The sequence below is a fragment of the Schistocerca piceifrons genome, chromosome 1 (genome assembly GCF_021461385.2).
Source record: "Schistocerca piceifrons isolate TAMUIC-IGC-003096 chromosome 1, iqSchPice1.1, whole genome shotgun sequence".
In the NCBI taxonomy this organism is placed as follows: domain Eukaryota; kingdom Metazoa; phylum Arthropoda; class Insecta; order Orthoptera; family Acrididae; genus Schistocerca; species Schistocerca piceifrons.
Window position 1 is genome coordinate 715,285,784 of NC_060138.1, and position 20,331 is coordinate 715,306,114.

Here is a 20,331-nt window from a genome sequence, read left to right on the forward strand (position 1 = left end):
AGACATTTCAAGTTGTACACGCCCATACCCATCTGTCCAAAAGCCTAATTATTCTGGAAAGGCCACTGTCGCCACTCAGTGGACGTCAGTTGTGGTAATCGTCAGAAAATTTCAGCCTTCGTCACCTATGAACAGCAGTCAGTACGTAGCCGCCCGTTGTGACCGAGCGGTTCTAGGCAGTTCAAAAATGGTTCAAATGGCTCTGAGCACTATGGGACTTAACATCTGAGGTCATCAGTCCCCTAGAACTTAGAACTACTTAAACCTAACTAACCTAAGGACATCACACACATCCATGCCCGAGGCACGATTCGAACTTGCGACCGTAGCAGGAGCACGGTTCCAGACTGAAGCGCCTAGAACCGCTCGACCACATCGGCCGGCTAGGCACTTCAGTCAGGAACCGCGCTCCCGCTACGGTCGCAACTTTTAATCCTGCCTCGGGCATGGACGTGTGTGATGTCCTTAAGTTGGTTGGGTTTAAGTAGTTCTAAGTCTAGGGAACTGATGGTCTCAGATGTTAAGTCCCATAGTGCTCAGAGCCATTCGAACCATTTGAGTCAGTACGTATTCGTGAAGCCACGCACGTGCTGCTGAGGCCCACATGTAGCAACATCCATCGAACAGTCGTTGAGCAGAGGCTGTTGGTAGCCCTAGTTCATCTGCGCGGTCAATTGCTCAATAGCTGTACGTCTGTTCCCCTGTATACATCGGCACAGCCGTTTTTCACCCCTATAATCTATGACCTATGGTGCACCAAAGTAGCCTCGGTGCCGGATTTGGATACCACCATTTTGGCATGCATGATATGCTTTAACTACAGCAGCATGCGAACAGTTTACAGACTTCGCCGTTTCAGAAATGCTTCTACCCTTGGCCCAAAAGCCAATGATTCTGCTCTTTTGAACGTCGGATAAATCTCTCCGTTTCCACTTTACAACTGTGACCTACCTATTGTCCGCATTCCCCCCCCCCTCCCCCCCAACACGCTATATGTACCCTCCACTGCTAGCTCTGCATTGTGACCTCTGTGATTAGTTACTGCACACTGATGTCGAACATGGGCGGAGCGCACATTAATGTGAGTGGACCGTGTATCAGGGCCTGGGGAGGCCAGTCAACGATCTGTAGATTCCTCGAGGCATTTGTGGTGTGAACTGCCGTGCAGACTTACGTTATTCTGCTCGAATGTACAATGTGACAACCTGGAGAAGAGGAGTATGACAACAGGGCTAATCATTACTGCTACACAACTGCGAGCGTCCACCCTCATTTCAACAATTGCCAAATCAGTCCTGTAGTCATATGCAATATCTCCCCACAGCTGGAAGGGTATGGGTCTCGAGAATCGCTACTTCCCTTGACATTTGACCAGATCGCCTACGTACACGATGGCGTCAATGTGACCGCCACAGACAGAAGTGAGGCTCGTCGTTGAACACCATAGGATGCCACCTGACCCTGGCTCTGCACCATGCAAGACTCTGCTGTCCGTGTTACGGTGTCAGCGGTAAACGGTGAATGACAACCCGAGATCTCAAATCAGCTTCCAGTAATCTGTCCCTGACGAATTGTGCAACCTCTTCCCTAATTTCAGCTGTTTCCATCTGCCCGATTGTCAGGGTCAGTCGAAAAAAGCTACGATATTCTCTTGGTGTGGTCCTTGTTGAAGAGTCTGCGCCTACTCTTCTTCCTACAATGTTGTCCTGAGTCCAACTCGTCATCACTCTCGTCATTGCACAAAAGCCAGCTATCTACGCTGTCTGTCGATGTAATACTCCCACGTCCTTCATGCCAGTGATTCGACCACTATCAGTGCACCAAAGACGGCGATAAGCTCCACGCGCACATCCTGGGGACGCTGTGCTGCCATCTTCATCTGAAAACTTCCAGTAACTTTAGACACATATAAAGCCGTCACATATTCACGCAATGATTTTTTTCAGGACTGAAAATGCTGAAACTGAGGTAGTATAGTGATGAAATTTAAATCACCGTAGGCCTAACCCACAGCCGGCCGGTGTGGCCGAGCGGTTCTAGGCGCTTCAGTCTGGAACCGCGCGACCGCTCCGGTCGTAGATTCGAATCCTGCCTCCCGCATGGATGTGTGTGATGTCCTTAGGTTAGTTACGTTTAAGTAGTTCTAAGTTCTAGGGGACTGATGACCTCAGATGTTAAGTCCCACAGTGCTCAGAGCCATTTGAACCATTTTAAGCCTAACCCACAGGCGTGGAAATACTGGAGTATCAGTTCGGCAGCATTAGATCAAGGTGTTCGTGATGTAACACTTCTCAATACAATCAGCGTATTTCAGAGGAAGTCAGTTTTAGGAAAAACAAGTGTATTTTTATTTTGCTGATTTACTTTTTCATCCTGCAGCGAATTGTGCGCTGTTTTTGAAACTTCCTTGTGGGTGAAAAGTGTGTCCTCGAGCAGGACTCGAACCCAGAAACTTTGCCTTGTCCAGCGATGACCTATCCATACATGTCTCACGACCTGCTTTAGAGCATTTCCTGCGAAAGGCAAGTTTCCAAGTTCGAGTCCCTGGCTGGCACACTGTTTCACTCCTTCAGGAAGTTCCAAAAAAGACGTCACACTCCATTGCAAAGTGAAAGACTCATTCTGGAAATAACTCGTTAGGCTGTGGATAAACTGTTTCTCCGCAGTACCCCTTCTTTGAATTGTATTAGTCCCATTTCCTACGCAGGAGGGCTGTGAAGTTTGGAAGGTAGGAAGTTAGGCAATGGAGGAAAAAGTTGTGAGTGTGGCTCAACTCCCATGGCTTGATAGGTTAGTCTATGAGCATATTGCCCGCACAAGGTAAAGTTTCTGGTTTCGAGTCCCGGTCCTGCACACAGTTTTAATTTGACAGAAGTTTCATATTCTAACTTTTTATGTGCTTATTTAATTACACATTCTTTACATGGAAGTCTAGAGAAATGAAGCTTATTAAGATACATATTATGTAAGCTATTTTACTCTACCGCGCCACCTCTAGCGTTCAAAGTAACAGCACACAAAACAGCTCGATGAAGTAGAGGCGATTCAGTCAGGCGCCGTTAGACCACTCAGATATCGGGACTGCAGACGGATACCAGTGCCTACTGTCGAGGGTGGATGACTGAATGGAAAGCGGGAGGTCATAAGATAAATACTGACAGTAACTTCGATGGCTGGAGACAGTCAACTGTTAAGTGTTTGCCTGCAGAAGGTCGTCATTGTGTCTAATAACTTTAATATGAAGGGCTTATTTCAATAGTGGTACAAGTCCATTACCTCCACTTTTCTGATTATAGTGCTTCTGACATCAATGATGGAAACAAACAGAGAGAAAGGTTCATCTCTAGCAAGAAACCATATGCTTGAATATTCCTGGTATCTCAACTGCAGGTTTTTCAGCGCTCATTTAACTTTAGAACTCTGTGTATCTGAGAATGAACAAAAATGGACTTGTACCACTACTGAAATAAGCCCTTCATATGATGGATGAAACCGTTATTTCGACAATGGTCCCAATGGCCTTCCTCTGAGCTTAGAAGAATGTGTACACTGCAACTGTGGTCGAAACGTCATTTTTCATTCATTTAGTGACAGTTGTTTCTAATATGGCGCATTTCCCAGATAGCCGAGCGCTCCAAATCGCCACTTCCGGGACAGGGTAAGCGATTGGTTCAAATGTCTCGAAGCACTATGGGACTTAACATCTATGGTCATCAGTCCCCTAGAACTTAGAACTACTTAAACCTAACGAACCTAAGGACATCACACACATCCATGCCTGAGGCAGGATTCGAACCTGCGACCGTAGCGGCAGGGTAAGCGAATTCGCGACGAGGGGTGGTGAGCCACACACCCTGGGTGTGGTTTTAGTCGGTTTTCCACATTCAAGTAGGTAAATGCCGGCCTGATTCCCACTTCCTGCCTCAGTTACCCTTTACTTAAACATTTAGAAAAGGTTATCACACTTGAAAATGAGGTCTAGTCTAGACGGAGACAGATGGGTTACACCGAATTCTTCCCAGCAGGAGCCGTCGCATCAGAAAGGGCATGCGTTCACTGACAGTAACACTACCAAAACCGATATATAGTAATAACGACGGCCCCACAGTGAAACGTAAAAAGGCAACGACGACTTGGCTCTATACTCAAAAAACTCATGTGTAATTTGTGAGTTCCTAGGTGCCAAGAGGAAAATTTTCTTTTGCCCTAAACACAAAAATAAGATTAGAGAATAAGACGAAAATTAGGCAGACGACATGCGGATATTCAGGAATTTATCTTAAAATTTTCTTTCGTCATGCCACTATGGCAGCAGCCAAGGCAAGTAGAATAATATAAAAATTAGCCTGCATAGGCACTCACACATAGAATAGCCGGTGCAGCTGTTGAGGGGCTACGATAGCGCCATCGTCACAATCACGTTTTTCTTTGTCTCTTCGATCTTTGCGGCCAGCGTGTGGACACATCAGCTCTGTTACGAAAGACATAGGGAAACCTTGTGGCGTCCGCAGGAGGACTTACCCGCACTAACCACACCAGTTGATCCGATAACGATGACTCAGTCACACATCTAACAGCCTCTTAAAGCTCGAGATAGCTAACTAAAAGAGTTAAAAGAATATCTGGCACCAGAATTCATCTGAAACTCTGAGCAGTAGGTGCTTGGCAAAGGTACTGTGATACCACGGACGAGGGTCGTAGCTTCTACGAAGTCTTGCAAAACTTCGGGATAGGATTAAAAATTATTTGTGCCTCGCCCATTCATCGTGGGTTTCACTGCCTGGATGGGCAAGTTCATTTTGCGCAACATCTACACCAACGACAAAGACTAATGCGATTTTGGAAGTTTTGGAGTCACGGTCTATATTCTGTATCAGAGTTACCAAGCCTAGAGAACTGAAGACGCCGCAGACTGTTTCTTAGATAGACCAGCAAGCGATTCATTTCTGTACCACTGCAGACTTTGTTTCAAGACAGATTATTCCGTGAAATCAACAGCCATACACCTCTTCCATAGGTCGCTTAGAAGGTGCACTGAATTGTGCATTAGGTAATAAGGGCACTCGTTTGAACACTTCACTTTAATGAGCATTGCGCTCCCAGCCAATTACGTGCAGCAAGTTTCATCTACCCAAAAAAACTGAACGTCTACAGCTCCCTAACTGAAACTGATACTCAAGGTGAGTCGTGATGATGTTACAGACTTTCAGGGATGATGGAAAAGGGTAAAGGTGACAATTTGAGGTAAACAGAAACGACCGAATCGAAAGTTGTAAGCGAAAATCGTTATGGTGCCTCTGGCAGTGGACCTCTTCTACTGCATTTCTTTCTATTCCATATTATGGGAGGAGGTAGTATGGACTGAAACAAGAAAAAATTGTCTAGTAAAAAGGGCTCTAAACTGCATGCCGTAAGAGTTATGAGCACTTGTTCAGCAGAAGGGTTGAAGAAGTACTCATAGCTCTGAAGTAGATAGTGTCGGAAGATCCATGCGGCTTTTCGCGGATGATGCTGTAGTATACAGAGAAGTTGCAGCATTAGAAAATTGTAGCGAAATGCAGGAAGATCTGCAGCGGATAGGCACTTGGTGCAGGGAGTGGCAACTGACCCTTAACATAGACAAATGTAATGTATTGCGAATACATAGAAAGAAGGATCCTTTATTGTATGATTATATGATAGCGGAACAAACACTGGTAGCAGTTACTTCCGTAAAATATCTGGGAGTATGCGTGCGGAACGATTTGAAGTGGAATGATCATATAAAATTAATTGTTGGTAAGGCGGGTACCAGGTTGAGATTCATTGGGAGAGTCCTTAGAAAATGTAGTCCATCAACAAAGGAGGTGGCTTACAAAACACTCGTTCGACCTATACTTGAGTATTGCTCATCAGTGTGGGATCCATACCAGATCGGGTTGACGGAGGAGATAGAGAAGATCCAAAGAAGAGCGGCGCGTTTCGTCACAGGGTTATTTGGTAACCGTGATAGCGTTACGGAAATGTTTAGCTAACTCAAGTGGCAGACTCTGCAAGAGAGGCGCTCTGCATCGCGGTTTAGCTTGCTCGCCAGGTTTCGAGAGGGTGCGTTTCTGGATGAGGTATCGAATATATTGCTTCCCCATACTTATACCTCCCGAGGAGATGACGAATGTAAAATTAGAGAGATTCGAGCGCGAACGGAGGCTTTCCGGCAGTCGTTTTTCCCGCGAAACATACGCGACTGGAACAGAAAAGAGAGGTAATGACAGTGGCACGTAAAGTGCCCTCCGCCACACACCGTTTGGTGGCTTGCGGAGTATAAATGTAGATGTAGAAGGTATGGTTTTTAGAGCTCACGTTTAGTGGAGAGTTTTCCTTGTTTTGGTCTATACTACCTCCTGTCATAATACGGAATGCAAAGAGCTTGCAGTAGAAGAGGCCCACTGCCAGAGGTTGTCGTGGTCTTTAGTCCAGAGACTGGTTTGATGTAGCTCTCCATGCTACTCTTTCCTGTGCAAGCTTCTTCATCTCCCTGTACGTACTGTAACCTACATCCTTCGGAATCTGCTTAGAGCATTCATCTCTTGGTCTCCCTCTACGATTTTTACCCTCCACGCTGCCTCCAATACTAAATTGGTGATCCCTTGATGCCTCAGAACATGTCCTAGCAGCCGATCCCTTCTTCTAGTCAAGTTGTGCCACAAATTTCTCTTCTCCCCAATTCTGTTCAATACCTCCTCATTAGTTATGTGATCTACTCATCTAATCTTCAGCATTATTCTGTAGTACCACATTTCGAAAGCTTCTATTCTCTTCTTGTCCAAACTATTTATCGTCCACGTTTCACTTCCATACACGGCTACACTCCATACAGGTACTTTCAGGAACGACTTCCTGACACTTAAATCAATACTCGATGTTAACAAATTTCTCTTCTTCAGAAACGCTTTCCTTGCCATTGCCAGTCTACATTTTATATCCTCTCTACTTCGACCATCATCAGTTACTTTGCTCCCAATGCTGAGGGAATTAGATTAGGAAATGAGACACTTAAAGTAGTAAAGGAATTTAGCTTAACTCCTTTACTACTGTAAGTGTCTCATTTCCTAATCTAATTCCCTCAGCATTTCCGGAATTAATTCGACTACATTCCATTGTCCTCGTTTTGCTTTTGTTGATGTTCATCTTATATCCTCCTTTCAAGACACTGTCCATTCCGTTCAACTGCTCTTCCAGGTCCTTTGCTGTCTGTGACAGAATTACAATGTCATCGGCGAACCTCAAAGTTTTATTTCTTCTCCATGGATTTTAATACTTACTCCGAATTTTTCTTTTGTTTCCTTTACTGATTGCTCAGAGGTACCAGAAGGATTTTCTCTTACAATTTTCGATTCGGTCGTTTCCGTTTACCTCTGATTGATAGCTTTACCCTTTTCCATCAACCCCGAAAGTCTCTACCATCATCACGGAATCACCCTGTATATTTCATTTAAATTGATTTGTACCAGTTTGTTTAAATACGTCAGCTACATCAAAAAAGTGATATTTATAAAATTCGTGTAACTATATTTAAAATAAATAAATAAACCATGTCAATAACTCCGCAGAAAGATGACATTTCTTACATTTGCCTATCTAAATAAGTATTACTTTTTTTATTCTTTTATAAACTGCAAAGAATGGCTAAAATGGCTCTGAGCACTAAGGGACTTAACTTCTGAGGACATCAGTCCCCTTAAACCTAACTAACCTAAGGACATCACACACATCCATGTCCGAGGCCGGATTCGAACCTGCGACCGTAAGAAAGTGCAAACAAAATGGAATTTTTCTGAAACATCTTCTATATATTGCGTAGGGCGATGTTAGTCAAGCGCAACAACCTCCGTCTCGAACGAATGCTGGATGTGTTTTCTCGAACTTCTGTGATCTCTAAAAAACACCTAGGGCCCGCTCTACCCTATCTTCTAACTGGGCATCCAACCACCTCTTGTGCAGTAATCGAGAAAATTTCTATGTGATGTCGATATTTACGTAAGTTGTGTTCTCATATTCATATTATTATGTAGCAAAGAGTTTTAAATCAGCTCTTTCCGTTTCGGCGTTACGCGTGCTTTGTTGGACGGTGTCAAGTTTTGTTCTCGTCTCCGCGAGTTTAAGCGTTGCCGCTATACCACAGGCGTGGGATATTTCGTGGGAAACGATAATTCCCCAGCGCTGAATTCGTAGAGCGTGTCACTTCGCAGAGACAGACAGAAAAAAAAGAGGACCGCCGCAAAACGCCTGGGAAACGGCGTGTTTGACAAGCTTCGCGATCGCAGCCAGGCTGTTTGTACGAAAGCGCGCAGTGGGCGAGTCTGCGCGGCGATAAGATAGCGGCGGCCGCCTGACAGCGCACAACGGCGCGGCTCAGCACGAGGCACCGGGCGCGCTTCCGGCCGCGGCTGTAGGCCCGCGGGCTGCGCTCCCACCACCACTGCCGTCCAGCCGCAGACGCAGAGAAACGACACACAAACACCACCAGCCAAGTGCAAACTGAAGTTCACGCTATACAAATTCAGGCACGTTGAATCATTTCTCTGGCACGTCCTTGGGCTCGTCCTGTTTGCCACTGTGGACGCCAGAGCTGGTTTCCGGTGCGGAAGCTCTTGTCCAGCTTGGAGATAATGGGCCTCTCATTACGTAGTCGTTCTAAATGGTTTGTGGACAGGGCCCTGACTCTATGGAAGGTGTTTTTCAGCTGCTCTTGGCAATATTTCGAACACTAATTTTTGGAAACATTTCTCTGGAGAACCAGCACTAAAAGTGTTACAGCACCTGTTCCATTCACCGTCACCGCCTATCATCATCGGAATAATTTCTTCTTTTAATATCTGTTATATAAGATGTATTTTATACACTGAAGCGAAAAAGAAACTGGAATAGGCATGCGCATTCAGATACAGAGATACATATGTAAACAGGCAGAATACGGGGCTGCGGTATAAAGGCAACAAATGTCTGGCCCAGTTGTTAGATCGGCTGCTGCTGCTACAACGGCAGGTTATCAAGATTTAAGTGAGTCTGAGCGTGGTGTTATGGTCGGCACATGGGCGAATGAACACAGCATCTCCGAGGTAGGAATTTTCCAGTACGACCATTTCACGAGTGTACCGTGTATATCAGGAACCAGTAAAAGATCAAATCTCTGACATCGCTGCGGCTGGAAGAAGATCCTGCAATAACGGGACCAACGACGGCTGAAAAGAATCGTTCAGCGTGACAGAAGTGCAACCCTACATCTGCACCTACATACATACTCCGCAATCCACCATACGGTGCGTGGCGGAGGGTGCCTCGTACCACAACTAGCATCTTCTCTCCCTGTTCCACTCCCAAACAGTAAAATTGTACTGCAGTCAGCCTCCAATACTGGTTCTCTAAATTTCCTCAGTAGCGATTCACGAAAAGAACGCCTCCTTTCCTCCAGAGACTCCCACTCGAGTTCCTGAAGCATTTCCGTAACACGCGCGTGATGATCAAACCTACCAGTAACAAATCTAGCAGCCCGCCTCTGAATTGCTTCTGTGTCCTCCCTCGATCCGACCTGATAGGGATCCCAAACGCTCGAGCAGTACTCAAGAATAGGTCGTATTAGTATTTTATAAGCGGTCTCCTTTACAGATGAACCACATCTTCCCACGATTCTACCAATGAACCGAAGACGACTATACGCCTTCCCCACAAATGCCATTACATGCTTGTCCCACTTCATATCGCTCTGCAGTGTTACGCCCAAATATTTAATCGACGTGACTGTGCCAAGCGCTACACTACTAATGGAGTATTCAAACATTACGGGATTCTTTTTCCTATTCATCTGCATTAATTTACATTTATCTATATTTAGAGTTAGCTGCCATTCTTTACACTAATCACAAATCCTGTCGCCGGCCCTGGTGGCCAAGCGGTTCTAGGCTACGGTCGCAGGTTCGAATCCTGCCTCGGGCATGGATGTGTGTGATGTCCTTAGGTAGTTAGGTTTAAGTAGTTCTAACTTCTAGGCGACTGATGACCTCAGATGTTAGGTCCCATAGTGCTCAGAACCATTTGAACCATTTTTGAACAAATCCTGTCCAAGTCATCTTGTATCCTCCTACAGTCACTCAACGACGACACCTTCCCGTACACCACAGCATCATCAGCTAACAGCCGCACATTGCTAGCCACCCTATCCGAAAGATCATTTATGTAGATAGAAAACAACAGCGGACCTACCACACTTCCCTAGGACACTCCAGATGACACCCTCACCTCCGATGAACACTCACCATCGAGGACAACGGACTGGGTTCTATTACTTAACTGCTCCAGATATCAATGCTGGGTCATCAGGAAATGTCAGCGTGCGAACCATTCAACGAAACATCATCGATATAGGCTTTCGGGGCCAAAGGCCCACACGTGTACCCTTGATGACTGCGTGACACAAAGCTTTACGTCTCGCCTGGGCTCGTCAACACTGTTGATGGCTGGAAACATGTTGCCTGTTAGGACGAGTCTCGTTCTAAATTGAATCGAGTGGATGGACGTGTAAGGGTATAGAGACAACTTCATGAATCCATGGACCCCGCACGTCGGCAGGGGACTGCTCAAGCTGGTTGTGGCTCTGTCGTGGTGTGGGGCGCGTGCAATTGGAGTGACATGGCACCCCTGATATCTAGATACGACTCTTGCAGGTGACACGTACCTAAGCATCCTGTTTGATCTCCTACATCTATTCATGTCCACTGTGCCTTCCTACGGACCTGGAATACAGCAAGATAGTCCGACACCCCACATATCCAGAATTTCTACAGAGTGGCACCAAGAACACTCTTCCCAGTTTAAACACTTACGCTGGCCACCAGACTCCCCAGAATTGAACAATGTTGAGCCTACTTGCGATGCCTTGCAACGCGCTGTTCAGAAGAGATCTCCATCCCATCGTACTCTTACGGATTTTTGCACAGCCCTGCAGGATTCATGTTGTCAGTTCCTTCCAGCACTACTTCTACCATTAGTCGAATCCATGCCGCGTCGTGTTGCGGCACTTCTGTGTGCTCGCGGAGGCCCTACACGATATTAGGCAAGTGTACCAGTTTCATTGGCTCTTCAGTGTATAATATGTATTTTATATGTTACTTCTATTATCAGATATTCTCTAAATCCATTATATGGTCATATTTCAGTGTAAGGGTCTGAGGACGTTCAAAAGCTGACCTGTTTTTGTGGTCAATGCTCTTAGTGTCAATTTTTAAAGAACATTTTCAACAGTTTTGTCATGAAGCTCCACTATATCCAGATAATGGGCACCCTATGATGACAATCACTATAAGAAAGCCATTGTCTACCACGGATAGGGTTACTGTTGATATTCCGAAAGCTTACGTTCGGAGAAGAATCTGGCAATAAATTACTTACTCCCACGCATGTTTCGCGAAATTACGGCGACGAAAAAGTCAGAGAAATCAGAGCTAATACAGAAGTTTATCGACAGTCGTTCGCCCCATGCACTATTCACGAGTGCCTGCACTCTTCTCCGGAAATTGATTGGATGTAAGGCACGGGTGTTAAAACAATTCCGTGGAGCAGTTTTAGAGTTCGTAAAATCGAAAGTCGGCAGGTAGTTCTCGCGAGGCGTAGAAGGTAAGTTCCTGTTCTCTTGAGTCGAGTCGAGGTGGTGATTCGAAATATAATTATGGGGTCTGTAGCCAGCCCTCTGGGTGTAGGAACCAAGTTCTGGGCTTATGGGGGGCGGTGGTGGTGTTTTAAGTGCTGCAAGACGACTGGGAATGATCCTCACTGATCGATCAATTTATCCGGTTGGGACACAGGCCTACAGCAATTTGAAGGTACATTAACGTCTATACTCCGCAAGGCACTTTAGGTTATGTGGCAGAGGGTACCTATGCTACCACCATCATTTTCCCCTTCTCTGCTCTATTCGCGAGTGGTTTTTGCTCAGAACGACTCTCGATAAAGATACATATGAGCTCCGATTTCTCGGCTTTTTTTTCATCTCGGTCTCTGCGCGACATGTTTGTGGGAGGAAGTGAAGTGTTGACCAAGTATTCTTGGGACGTACGCTCTCGGAATTTCAGCAGTAACAAACTCTATGATACACAACGCCACTCTTGTAGCGTCTGCGAACGGAGTTCGCTGAGCATCTCCGTAACGCTCTCACGCTTACTACGAGGTGCATTCAAGTTCTAAGGCCTCCGATTTTTTTTCTCCGGACTGGAAAGAGATAGAAACATGCGCATTGTTTTAAAATGAGGCCGCGTTCATTGTCAATACGTCCCAGAGATGGCAGCACCGTACGGCAGATGGAATTTTACCGCCAGCGGCGAGAATGAGAACTGTTTTAAATACTTAAAATGGCGACGTTTTCCTTACTTTAACAGAGTGCAGTCATTCGTTTTCTGAATTTGCGTGGTGTGAAACCAATTGAAATTCATCGACAGTTGAAGGAGACATGTGGTGATGGAGTTATGTATGTGTCAAAAGTGCGTTCGTGGGTGCGACAGTTTAATGAAGGCAGAACATCGTGTGACAACAAACCGAAACAACCTCGGGCTCGCACAAGCCGGTCTGACGACATGATCGAGAAAGTGGAGAGAATTGTTTTGGGGGATCGCCGAATTACTCTAGAACAGATCGCCTCCAGAGTTGGCATTTCTGTGGGTTCTGTGCACACAATACTGCATGACGACCTGAAAATGCAAAAAGTGTCATCCAGGTGGGTGCCACGAATGCTGACGGACGACCACATGGCTGCCCGTGTGGCATGTTGCCAAGCAATGTTGACGCGCAACGACAGCATGAACGGGACTTTCTTTTCGTCGGTTGTGACAATGGATGAGACGTGCATGCCATTTTTCAATCCAGAAACAAAGCGCCAGTCAGCTCAATGGAAGCACACAGATTCACTGCCGCCAAAAAAATTTCGGGTAACCGCCAGTGCTGAAAAAATGATGGTGTCCATGTTCTGGGACAGCGAGGGCGTAATCCTTACCCATTGCGTTCCAAAGGGCACTACGGTAACAGGTGCATCCTACGAAAATGTTTTGAAGAACAAATTCCTTCCTGCACTGCAACAAAAACGTCCGGGAAGGGCTGCGCGTGTGCTGTTTCACCAAGACAAGGCACCCGCACATCGAGCTAACGTTACGCAACTGTTTCTTCGTGATAACAACTTTGAAGTGATTTCTCATGCTCCCTACTCACCTGACCTGGCTCCTAGTGACTTTTGGCTTTTTCCAGCAATGAAAGACACTCTTCGTGGCCGCACATTCACCAGCCGTGCTGCTATTGCCTCAGCGATTTTCCAGTGGTCAAAACAGACTGCTGAAGAAGCCTTCGCCGCTGCCATGGAATCATGGCGTCAGCGTTGTGAAAAATGTGTACGTCTGCAGGGCGATTACGTCGAGAAGTAACGCCAGTTTCATCGATTTCGGGTGAGTAGTTAATTAGAAAAAAAATCGGAGGCCTTAGAACTTGAATGCACCTCGTAAAATGATCCCGAGGTGAAACTAGCCGCTCTCCACTGGAACGTCTCTACCTCTTCTGTTAATTCTACTAGGTAGAGTTCCAGACTGTTGAACAGTACAGAAGAATAGGTCTAATAAGTGTTGATACTCCCAGTAAGGCACAACCTGGCATCTGGTTTTCTTACAGTTAACTGAATCTTGTCTTTTCACTTTAAGTCGCTCCGGACGATTACCTCCGCGCAATGCTCGATTTGTGATGGTACGGACCAGTACGCCGTACCGGTACCGCTGACGAAAAAATTTGTGGTAGGATACAGCTTCTGCTGCGGTTAAAACGATGTAAAACAAATGTAGTATTCACACTTCTAATGTGCTCAGCAAAGTGTTGAAATAACGTTTTAAGAAGCACCCTGGAAGGTCACGGTTCTGGAAACTCTTGTTTAAAAAAACCAACTACTGCGCCCACGTATTTCACGATTGTTACTATTTTTCACCAACAGCGCTTATTCACGCGCGTTCAAGGTCAACCGCCAGTCGATACTCCGCAGGTAATACTGCATTTTGCTACAGTCTCGTTACGGTGCAAACGTTATCCTGAGAACAGCACCACAGTCTAATACATACAATCACGACACTCTCTGGTGCGAAAGTTGTTACCGTTTGACAGCTGAAGCGACACTAGCGATCCAAGCGGTGAGAAAGCACAGTCACAAACGACGTAAGTATGTTTGTTTTTAGTAATTTTCTACTTAATTAACGAAGTAGTTGTTATAATTTTGCGTTTCATGTGTTAGTAAATTTCCAAGGGACATGAATTATCGTGAAACACATGTAAAAACAACTGAGTCATACTGAAATGAAATGTCGTGTGGCTAGGGCCTCCCGTCGGGTAGACCGTTCGCCTGGTGCAGGTCTTTCGAGTTGACGCCACTTCGGCGACCTGCGCGTCGATGGGGATGATATGATGATGATTAGGACAACACAACACCCAGTCCCTGAGCGGAGAAAATCTCTGACCCAGCCGGGAATCGAACCCGGGACCTTAGGATTGACATTCCGTCCCGCTGACCACTTTTTTTTTTTTTTTTTTTTTTTTTTTTTTTGGAGCACAAGAGAAAGAAAACAAATAGGCTGCAGATAGAGAGCTATGTGTGAAAGGGATAAACATGTGTAAGGAGAAAAAAAACTTAGAAGAGGAGGAGAAAAGAGAACTGAAATAAAATAGGAATACTTTCCGCGCCATGCTCCACTTTGGCGCGCCAGCAGAACAAAATGCATTCTATCATTGACCATTGAAGGGGAACGTGGGATCGTCCAGCCTTGGCTGGCACGGTTCGTTGAGATTCCAGCTTTGAGGTGGGTTGATGAAAATGCTCTGTAAATAGTTCGCGAAAGTGGCCCGATAGTGTCGATGCCGACGAAGGGTGTGGTGATACACTTGGAGGCGTGTCCAAAAGTCCGCCGGATCGACGATGTCGTCTCGGAAGAGGTAGTCGACAGCCATGCCACTGATCCATGTGATGGCGTGCCACTTAGCCGATGGAAAGTAGGTCGTGTCGGGATATATCATCATAGTGGGAGAAACGTGATGTGGTGGTACTCGGAGGTAGAAAGCCACAATCTTCTGTACGAGGGTCCAGACAGCTGCTGCTGGCCCACACTCAAAACGATGTAAATCTGTATCTTCGACATTGCACTTGAGGCACAGGGGTGAGACCACCAGTGCGATGCGATGCAGTTTCTGTCTTGTAGTATACTTGCCGTTGACGAGAAGGTACCACATAGTGGTGGTGTCAGTGGTGTGATATGGTTGGTGGATCGTTTTCCAAACTGTAGGCCATGAAACCTGAGGGTGACGTGTTTCGACGGGGTTGCGGGGTGGAGACTTCCGGAGAAGGCGGTAGATGTCGCGGGTGGTCGTCTTCCTGGTCCTGGGGAGCTCGGTGCATATGTAGCTGTACTCCAGAAAGAAACGGCCGATATGTGACATCGGAGGTGGGATGTGTGCCAAAGACGTCGGTGGGCGTCTCGAAACAGGCGCGAGCTCGGTGGTCAACATTCCAGTAAAACTAGCATTTTGGCTTTTCCATAACCGGAGCATAGTATTGGTGTAAAGTGCCGTTGTCCTGGCTCTCACATTAACCAGATCGAGGCCACCGTCCCGCTTCGGTAAGGTGAGAGCTTCATATTGGACTTTGAAGATGTGTCCAGAACAAATGAAATAGCCGAATGCCGCCTGTAACCTGGCCGCCATTGTCGCAGTGATGGGCAGAATCTGCGCTATATGGGGTATCCGAGCTGCCAGATGGGTATTGACGAAGGTGACTCTCTGGCACATATTCAGCGGGCGTAGTATGTGATTTTGTATGTTGGCCCGGATGCGTTGCAGCAGCGCACGAAAATTGATTGCCGAGGTGTGACGAATGTCTCGCGTGTACACCAATCCGAGACAACGAATGGTGTCTACCAGTTGAAATGGAACTACGCTGTCTGCGGGAAGGCCGCGGCCGATCTTCATGGCGCATGATTTTGCCACGTTCATAGCGCTCCCTGCCCCTGCACTGTAACGGGTAATCCACTGCATCGCAGCTTGTACTTCAGCCGCTGAACGTACGACGAGGGCCAAGTCGTCCGCGTAAGCTCGGCAGCGGAGAAAATGATCCCGGAGTGGAATACCTGTCAAACGTCGCCGTAATCCGCAAATGAGCGGTTCCATCGCAATGGCATAAAGTACCGTCGACAAAGGGCAACCCTGCCGTACAGAACGGTCAACCCGTATAGGTTCCGTAAGTCTGCCGTTGACGAGAAGTCTGGACGTTGCTCCACGCAGGAGCCGCATAATCACTTGCGTGAACGTTGGGGGAATTGCCATTCGGTCCATCACTGCGTTGAGGAATGCATGATTGACGCGGTCAAACGCTTGTTTGAAGTCGATGGAGATTAAAGCGCCTTGCAGTCGCGAGTGTGTTGCCACAGCGATCACATCTCGATATTCACTGAGGGCCGTCTGTATATTACGATCGCCGCCTAAGGATGTTTGTTCGTGAGAAACAATGTCCCGTAATACATGTTTGAGTCGCACTGCCAGAAGGCGTGTGAAAATCTTGAAGTCCGAATTGAGTAACGTGATCGGCCGATAACTGTCGAGTCGTGTTCCTCCTGTGGGTTTCGGGACTGGTACAAGTAAGCCTTCCATGAACATTGGTGGCGGGTTCGCCGCGCCGGACAAAAGTTCCCAGTACATGTCCCTCCATCGTGGCATCATCAAATCTTGGAAGGTTCTGTAAAATTCGAGAGGTAAACCATCCGGGCCGGGAGATCGATTCAGAGATCCCTTGGCCACAGCGCCTTGGACGTCGTCGGTGGTCACTTCAGCAGTCAGGAGGGTTGCAGCTGCTGCGTTTAGAGTACCAAGTGTCTCATGGGCAACCTCAGCAAAGGCCTCTGCACCGGCAGGTACTTCTTGATAGAAAAGTCTATAGTGCGTTGTGAATGCATCCGCAATGGTAGCTTGCGAAGTCAGCCGTCGTCCATCAGGTAAGTCTAAAGTTGTCATTAAAGCCTGTCGGCGTCGACGAACATTTTGAACAAAATGATGCATAGAAGGTTCTTCACCATTAATCCTGTCTTGGCTGCGGGCTCGTACAATGGCTCCCTCTAGACGGCATCTGGTCAAGGATAGAATCTTTGCCTTGATGCGTTGAGCGTCTTTGAGGCGATCCGGGGATGGAGGATGATCCATGAGTTCACGTAGAGCGCTATAGTAGAAATCAGTTGTATGGTGATTCCACCTGGCTTTTGCTCTGCCATAGTGTGTCAATGTGCGTCGGATGGCCGGTTTGGCGCACAGCAACCACCACTGCAGTGTGGTCTCGTAACGCATAATGCGTTGAACACAGGTGTGCCACGTGTCGGTGACCTGTTGTCGACATTCAGGGTCCCGCAGTAGCGCGACATTGAGTTTCCAAGGTCCTGCACTGCGCCATATAGATTGTCGACGTAGGTTCATGGTACAGATATAGATGTCATGATCCGAAAAGGCAGACGGCCAACGTTCCGCGTCGAGGAGAACTGATTGTAGAGCGTTAGAGATGTATATTCTATCACGTCGGCTGGCGGAGTGGCTCGTGATGTGTGTATACCCCGGGCGGTCGCCGTGTACCACTCGCCAAGTGTCGAGGGGACGAAGGCGGCGAACGAGGAAGCGAAGTTCGGGACATGTGGTGAAATGGGGGTATTGGTCTGTGCGCTCGAGAACACAGTTGAAATCTCCACCTACGATGAGATGATCGTATCGACCGAGGAATAAAGGCGTGATATCTTCTGCGTAGAACTGGGAGCGATCCCTCCGTTTATCAGTGCCCGATGGGGCGTAGAGATTTATGATTTTGACTCCTTCAACTGTTATGGCCACCCCTTGCGCCGTTGGGAGGTATGCGACATCGGAAACTGCAATCCCTTCTCGTAGGAGGATGGCTGCTCCTGTGTGTTCCATAGCTGTAGGGGCGGCGTACGTCTCATATCCATAACACCCAATCCAAGTTGCTGTCCTCAGTTCTTGTAACAGGGCGATGTCGATGTCCGCTGCTCTTAGCGTGTCACGGAGCAGTTGATGTTTAACGTGGGAGCCGATGTTATTAGTATTGATAGTAGCTATTCGGTACGCCTGATGGGAGATCCGCGCTGTTGATAGATTCGTAGCTGGTGAAGATTTCGTGGTGGATGCTGGAAGTCCATAGAAGTCGCAGGAGTCGCCGTAGAAACTTCCCCCATTTTAGTGTTGGTCTAACGGAGGAACAGATCTCATTTCCGCATCAGATGGAGGTGGGAAATCCGTGTCATCCGCCCATGAAAAGTGTCAGACAGGTTTGACATCGGCGAGAGGTGGCAGCGCTGGCCGAGTTGGCTCAATTGCATCGGTGACAACAGGCGTGCTATGTTCCACGGCTTCTGGGCGCAGGGCGTGCTCACGATCTCTGTTGGACGGTTCACCGTCTTGTGGATGACGCGTCTCCGTGGCGGAGGAGAAAGGGTTATCGCGTTCTCCGTCGGAGTGATGTGGCATCTCTTCGTCCTGCGGAGGGGGCTCAATGGTCGAGTCTGATGTCTTGCGGCGTTTTTTTCGTCGTTTGGGTGACTTCTGCGTACGGCAATGAGTTTCGATGTCTGAGGAAGGAAGAGATTCACGTCGTTCCGGTACAAAAGCCGCGGGTTCTATGATGCGGTCGTCATTCTCCAGAACACTCTCATCGGTATCCTTGTGATCTTCTAGCGTGGGTGTGTCCGGCTGTTGGACATGTTCACGGGCGGCATCGCCGGTGTCAGGGTGCTGGGACGCCTCCGGGTGTATCGGACCAGAGAGACGCTCGTGAACGGCGCCTTGTGAGGGCTGGACGTGCAGTGTCGCCGCATAGGTGACTGGAAGGGTGGTCGTGGTTCTGTCGGTGTTCGTATCGTCGGGCCTTAGTTGTGTGATGCGGCGTTGTAGGCATTCATTACGGACGTGGCCTTCTTGGCCACAACCGGAACATGTTCGAGGTTGTCCGTCGTAAATGACCACCGCACGGCAGCCGCCGATAGAAATGTACGATGGAACGTGCCGTTTGAGATCGATTCGGACTTGTCTCACACCATTAAGCACCGGATACGTCGTAAACTGTGCCCATGTCTCGGCTACGTGGCTCTGGACTTTTCCGAACGGGCTTAGCGCCGCGATGACTTCATCTTCAGTCACCTCGAAAGGCAGTTCGAATACACGGATCGTCCGAAGGCCAACTCCTGCATGGTCGACATCCACAGGCCCGACGTTTCCGTCGGAGTGCCGAAATTTTAGTCCATGTCGCGTCCTTTGAATGATCTCGTTGCAGGCAGCGTCGGAAGTCATCTTAACATAAACGACGCTGCTAATGATCGATAGGTGTATGCCGATGAGTTCGTCACGCGGGATCTTCACGTCTTCGCGTAGGAAGCGTTCGACGGCCAGTGCTTTGGGTCGTGCGTATTCGTTTGAGAAGGTGAACTTAAGAGTGTTCCTCCTGTAAGAGTTGGCCATTACAGCTTGTTCGACTGAGAAGCGCTGTGACGAGGAAGTAAACAAAACACTCCGCGCGCGCAGCGGCGTGGACGGCCGAGAGCGGAGCGCACTGCTGCCCTGCCGAACGCAGACTGTCCACTCAGCTACCTGGGCCGGACTGAGTCATACTGATTCAATGACAGAAGCTACACCTTATTCAGGAAGAAATACTTTCGAATATGTCTATATCTGCAGCTTTCTCCGCTGAACGCAAGAAAATAGAAACACATTTCATGCCTGAGAAGCATTTATTTCTGTTATTATCACAGACTTGACAGTTACAGAAAAAATACAGAGTCTAATGATTCGTCCGTCCTAACACTTCACTCGACTATCTAACACAGGAATATTTTTGTAAATGTAATTACCTTTGCTTCAAAAGCGAATGTGTTGAAGAATCACGACGTTCGTGGCTCTTACTTAGCAACGATATTGTGGAATTGGTTTCTTCTGTATTGAGAAACAGTATTATTACTTTTGTCAATTTATTATCATGGCTTTCTGGTTTTCCCTTAAGATACAGGTGTGGTGGCTCATTTGATACGTTAAATAATGTTTTTAGTATATTCCTCATAGGTTACCTACGCTCCATATTCACTCATTTGTCTGAAAGTGTAACGAACATAACTTCACTTTGCTGGGTAGATATACAAAGTTTTTCGGCAAACAGAGTGTTTTTTAGTAGCAGTTTTTTGTTATTGAAGGAAAACGATATGATTCACTAAATATCTGTACGTTATTAGATAATGATAAATAAACAGTCGT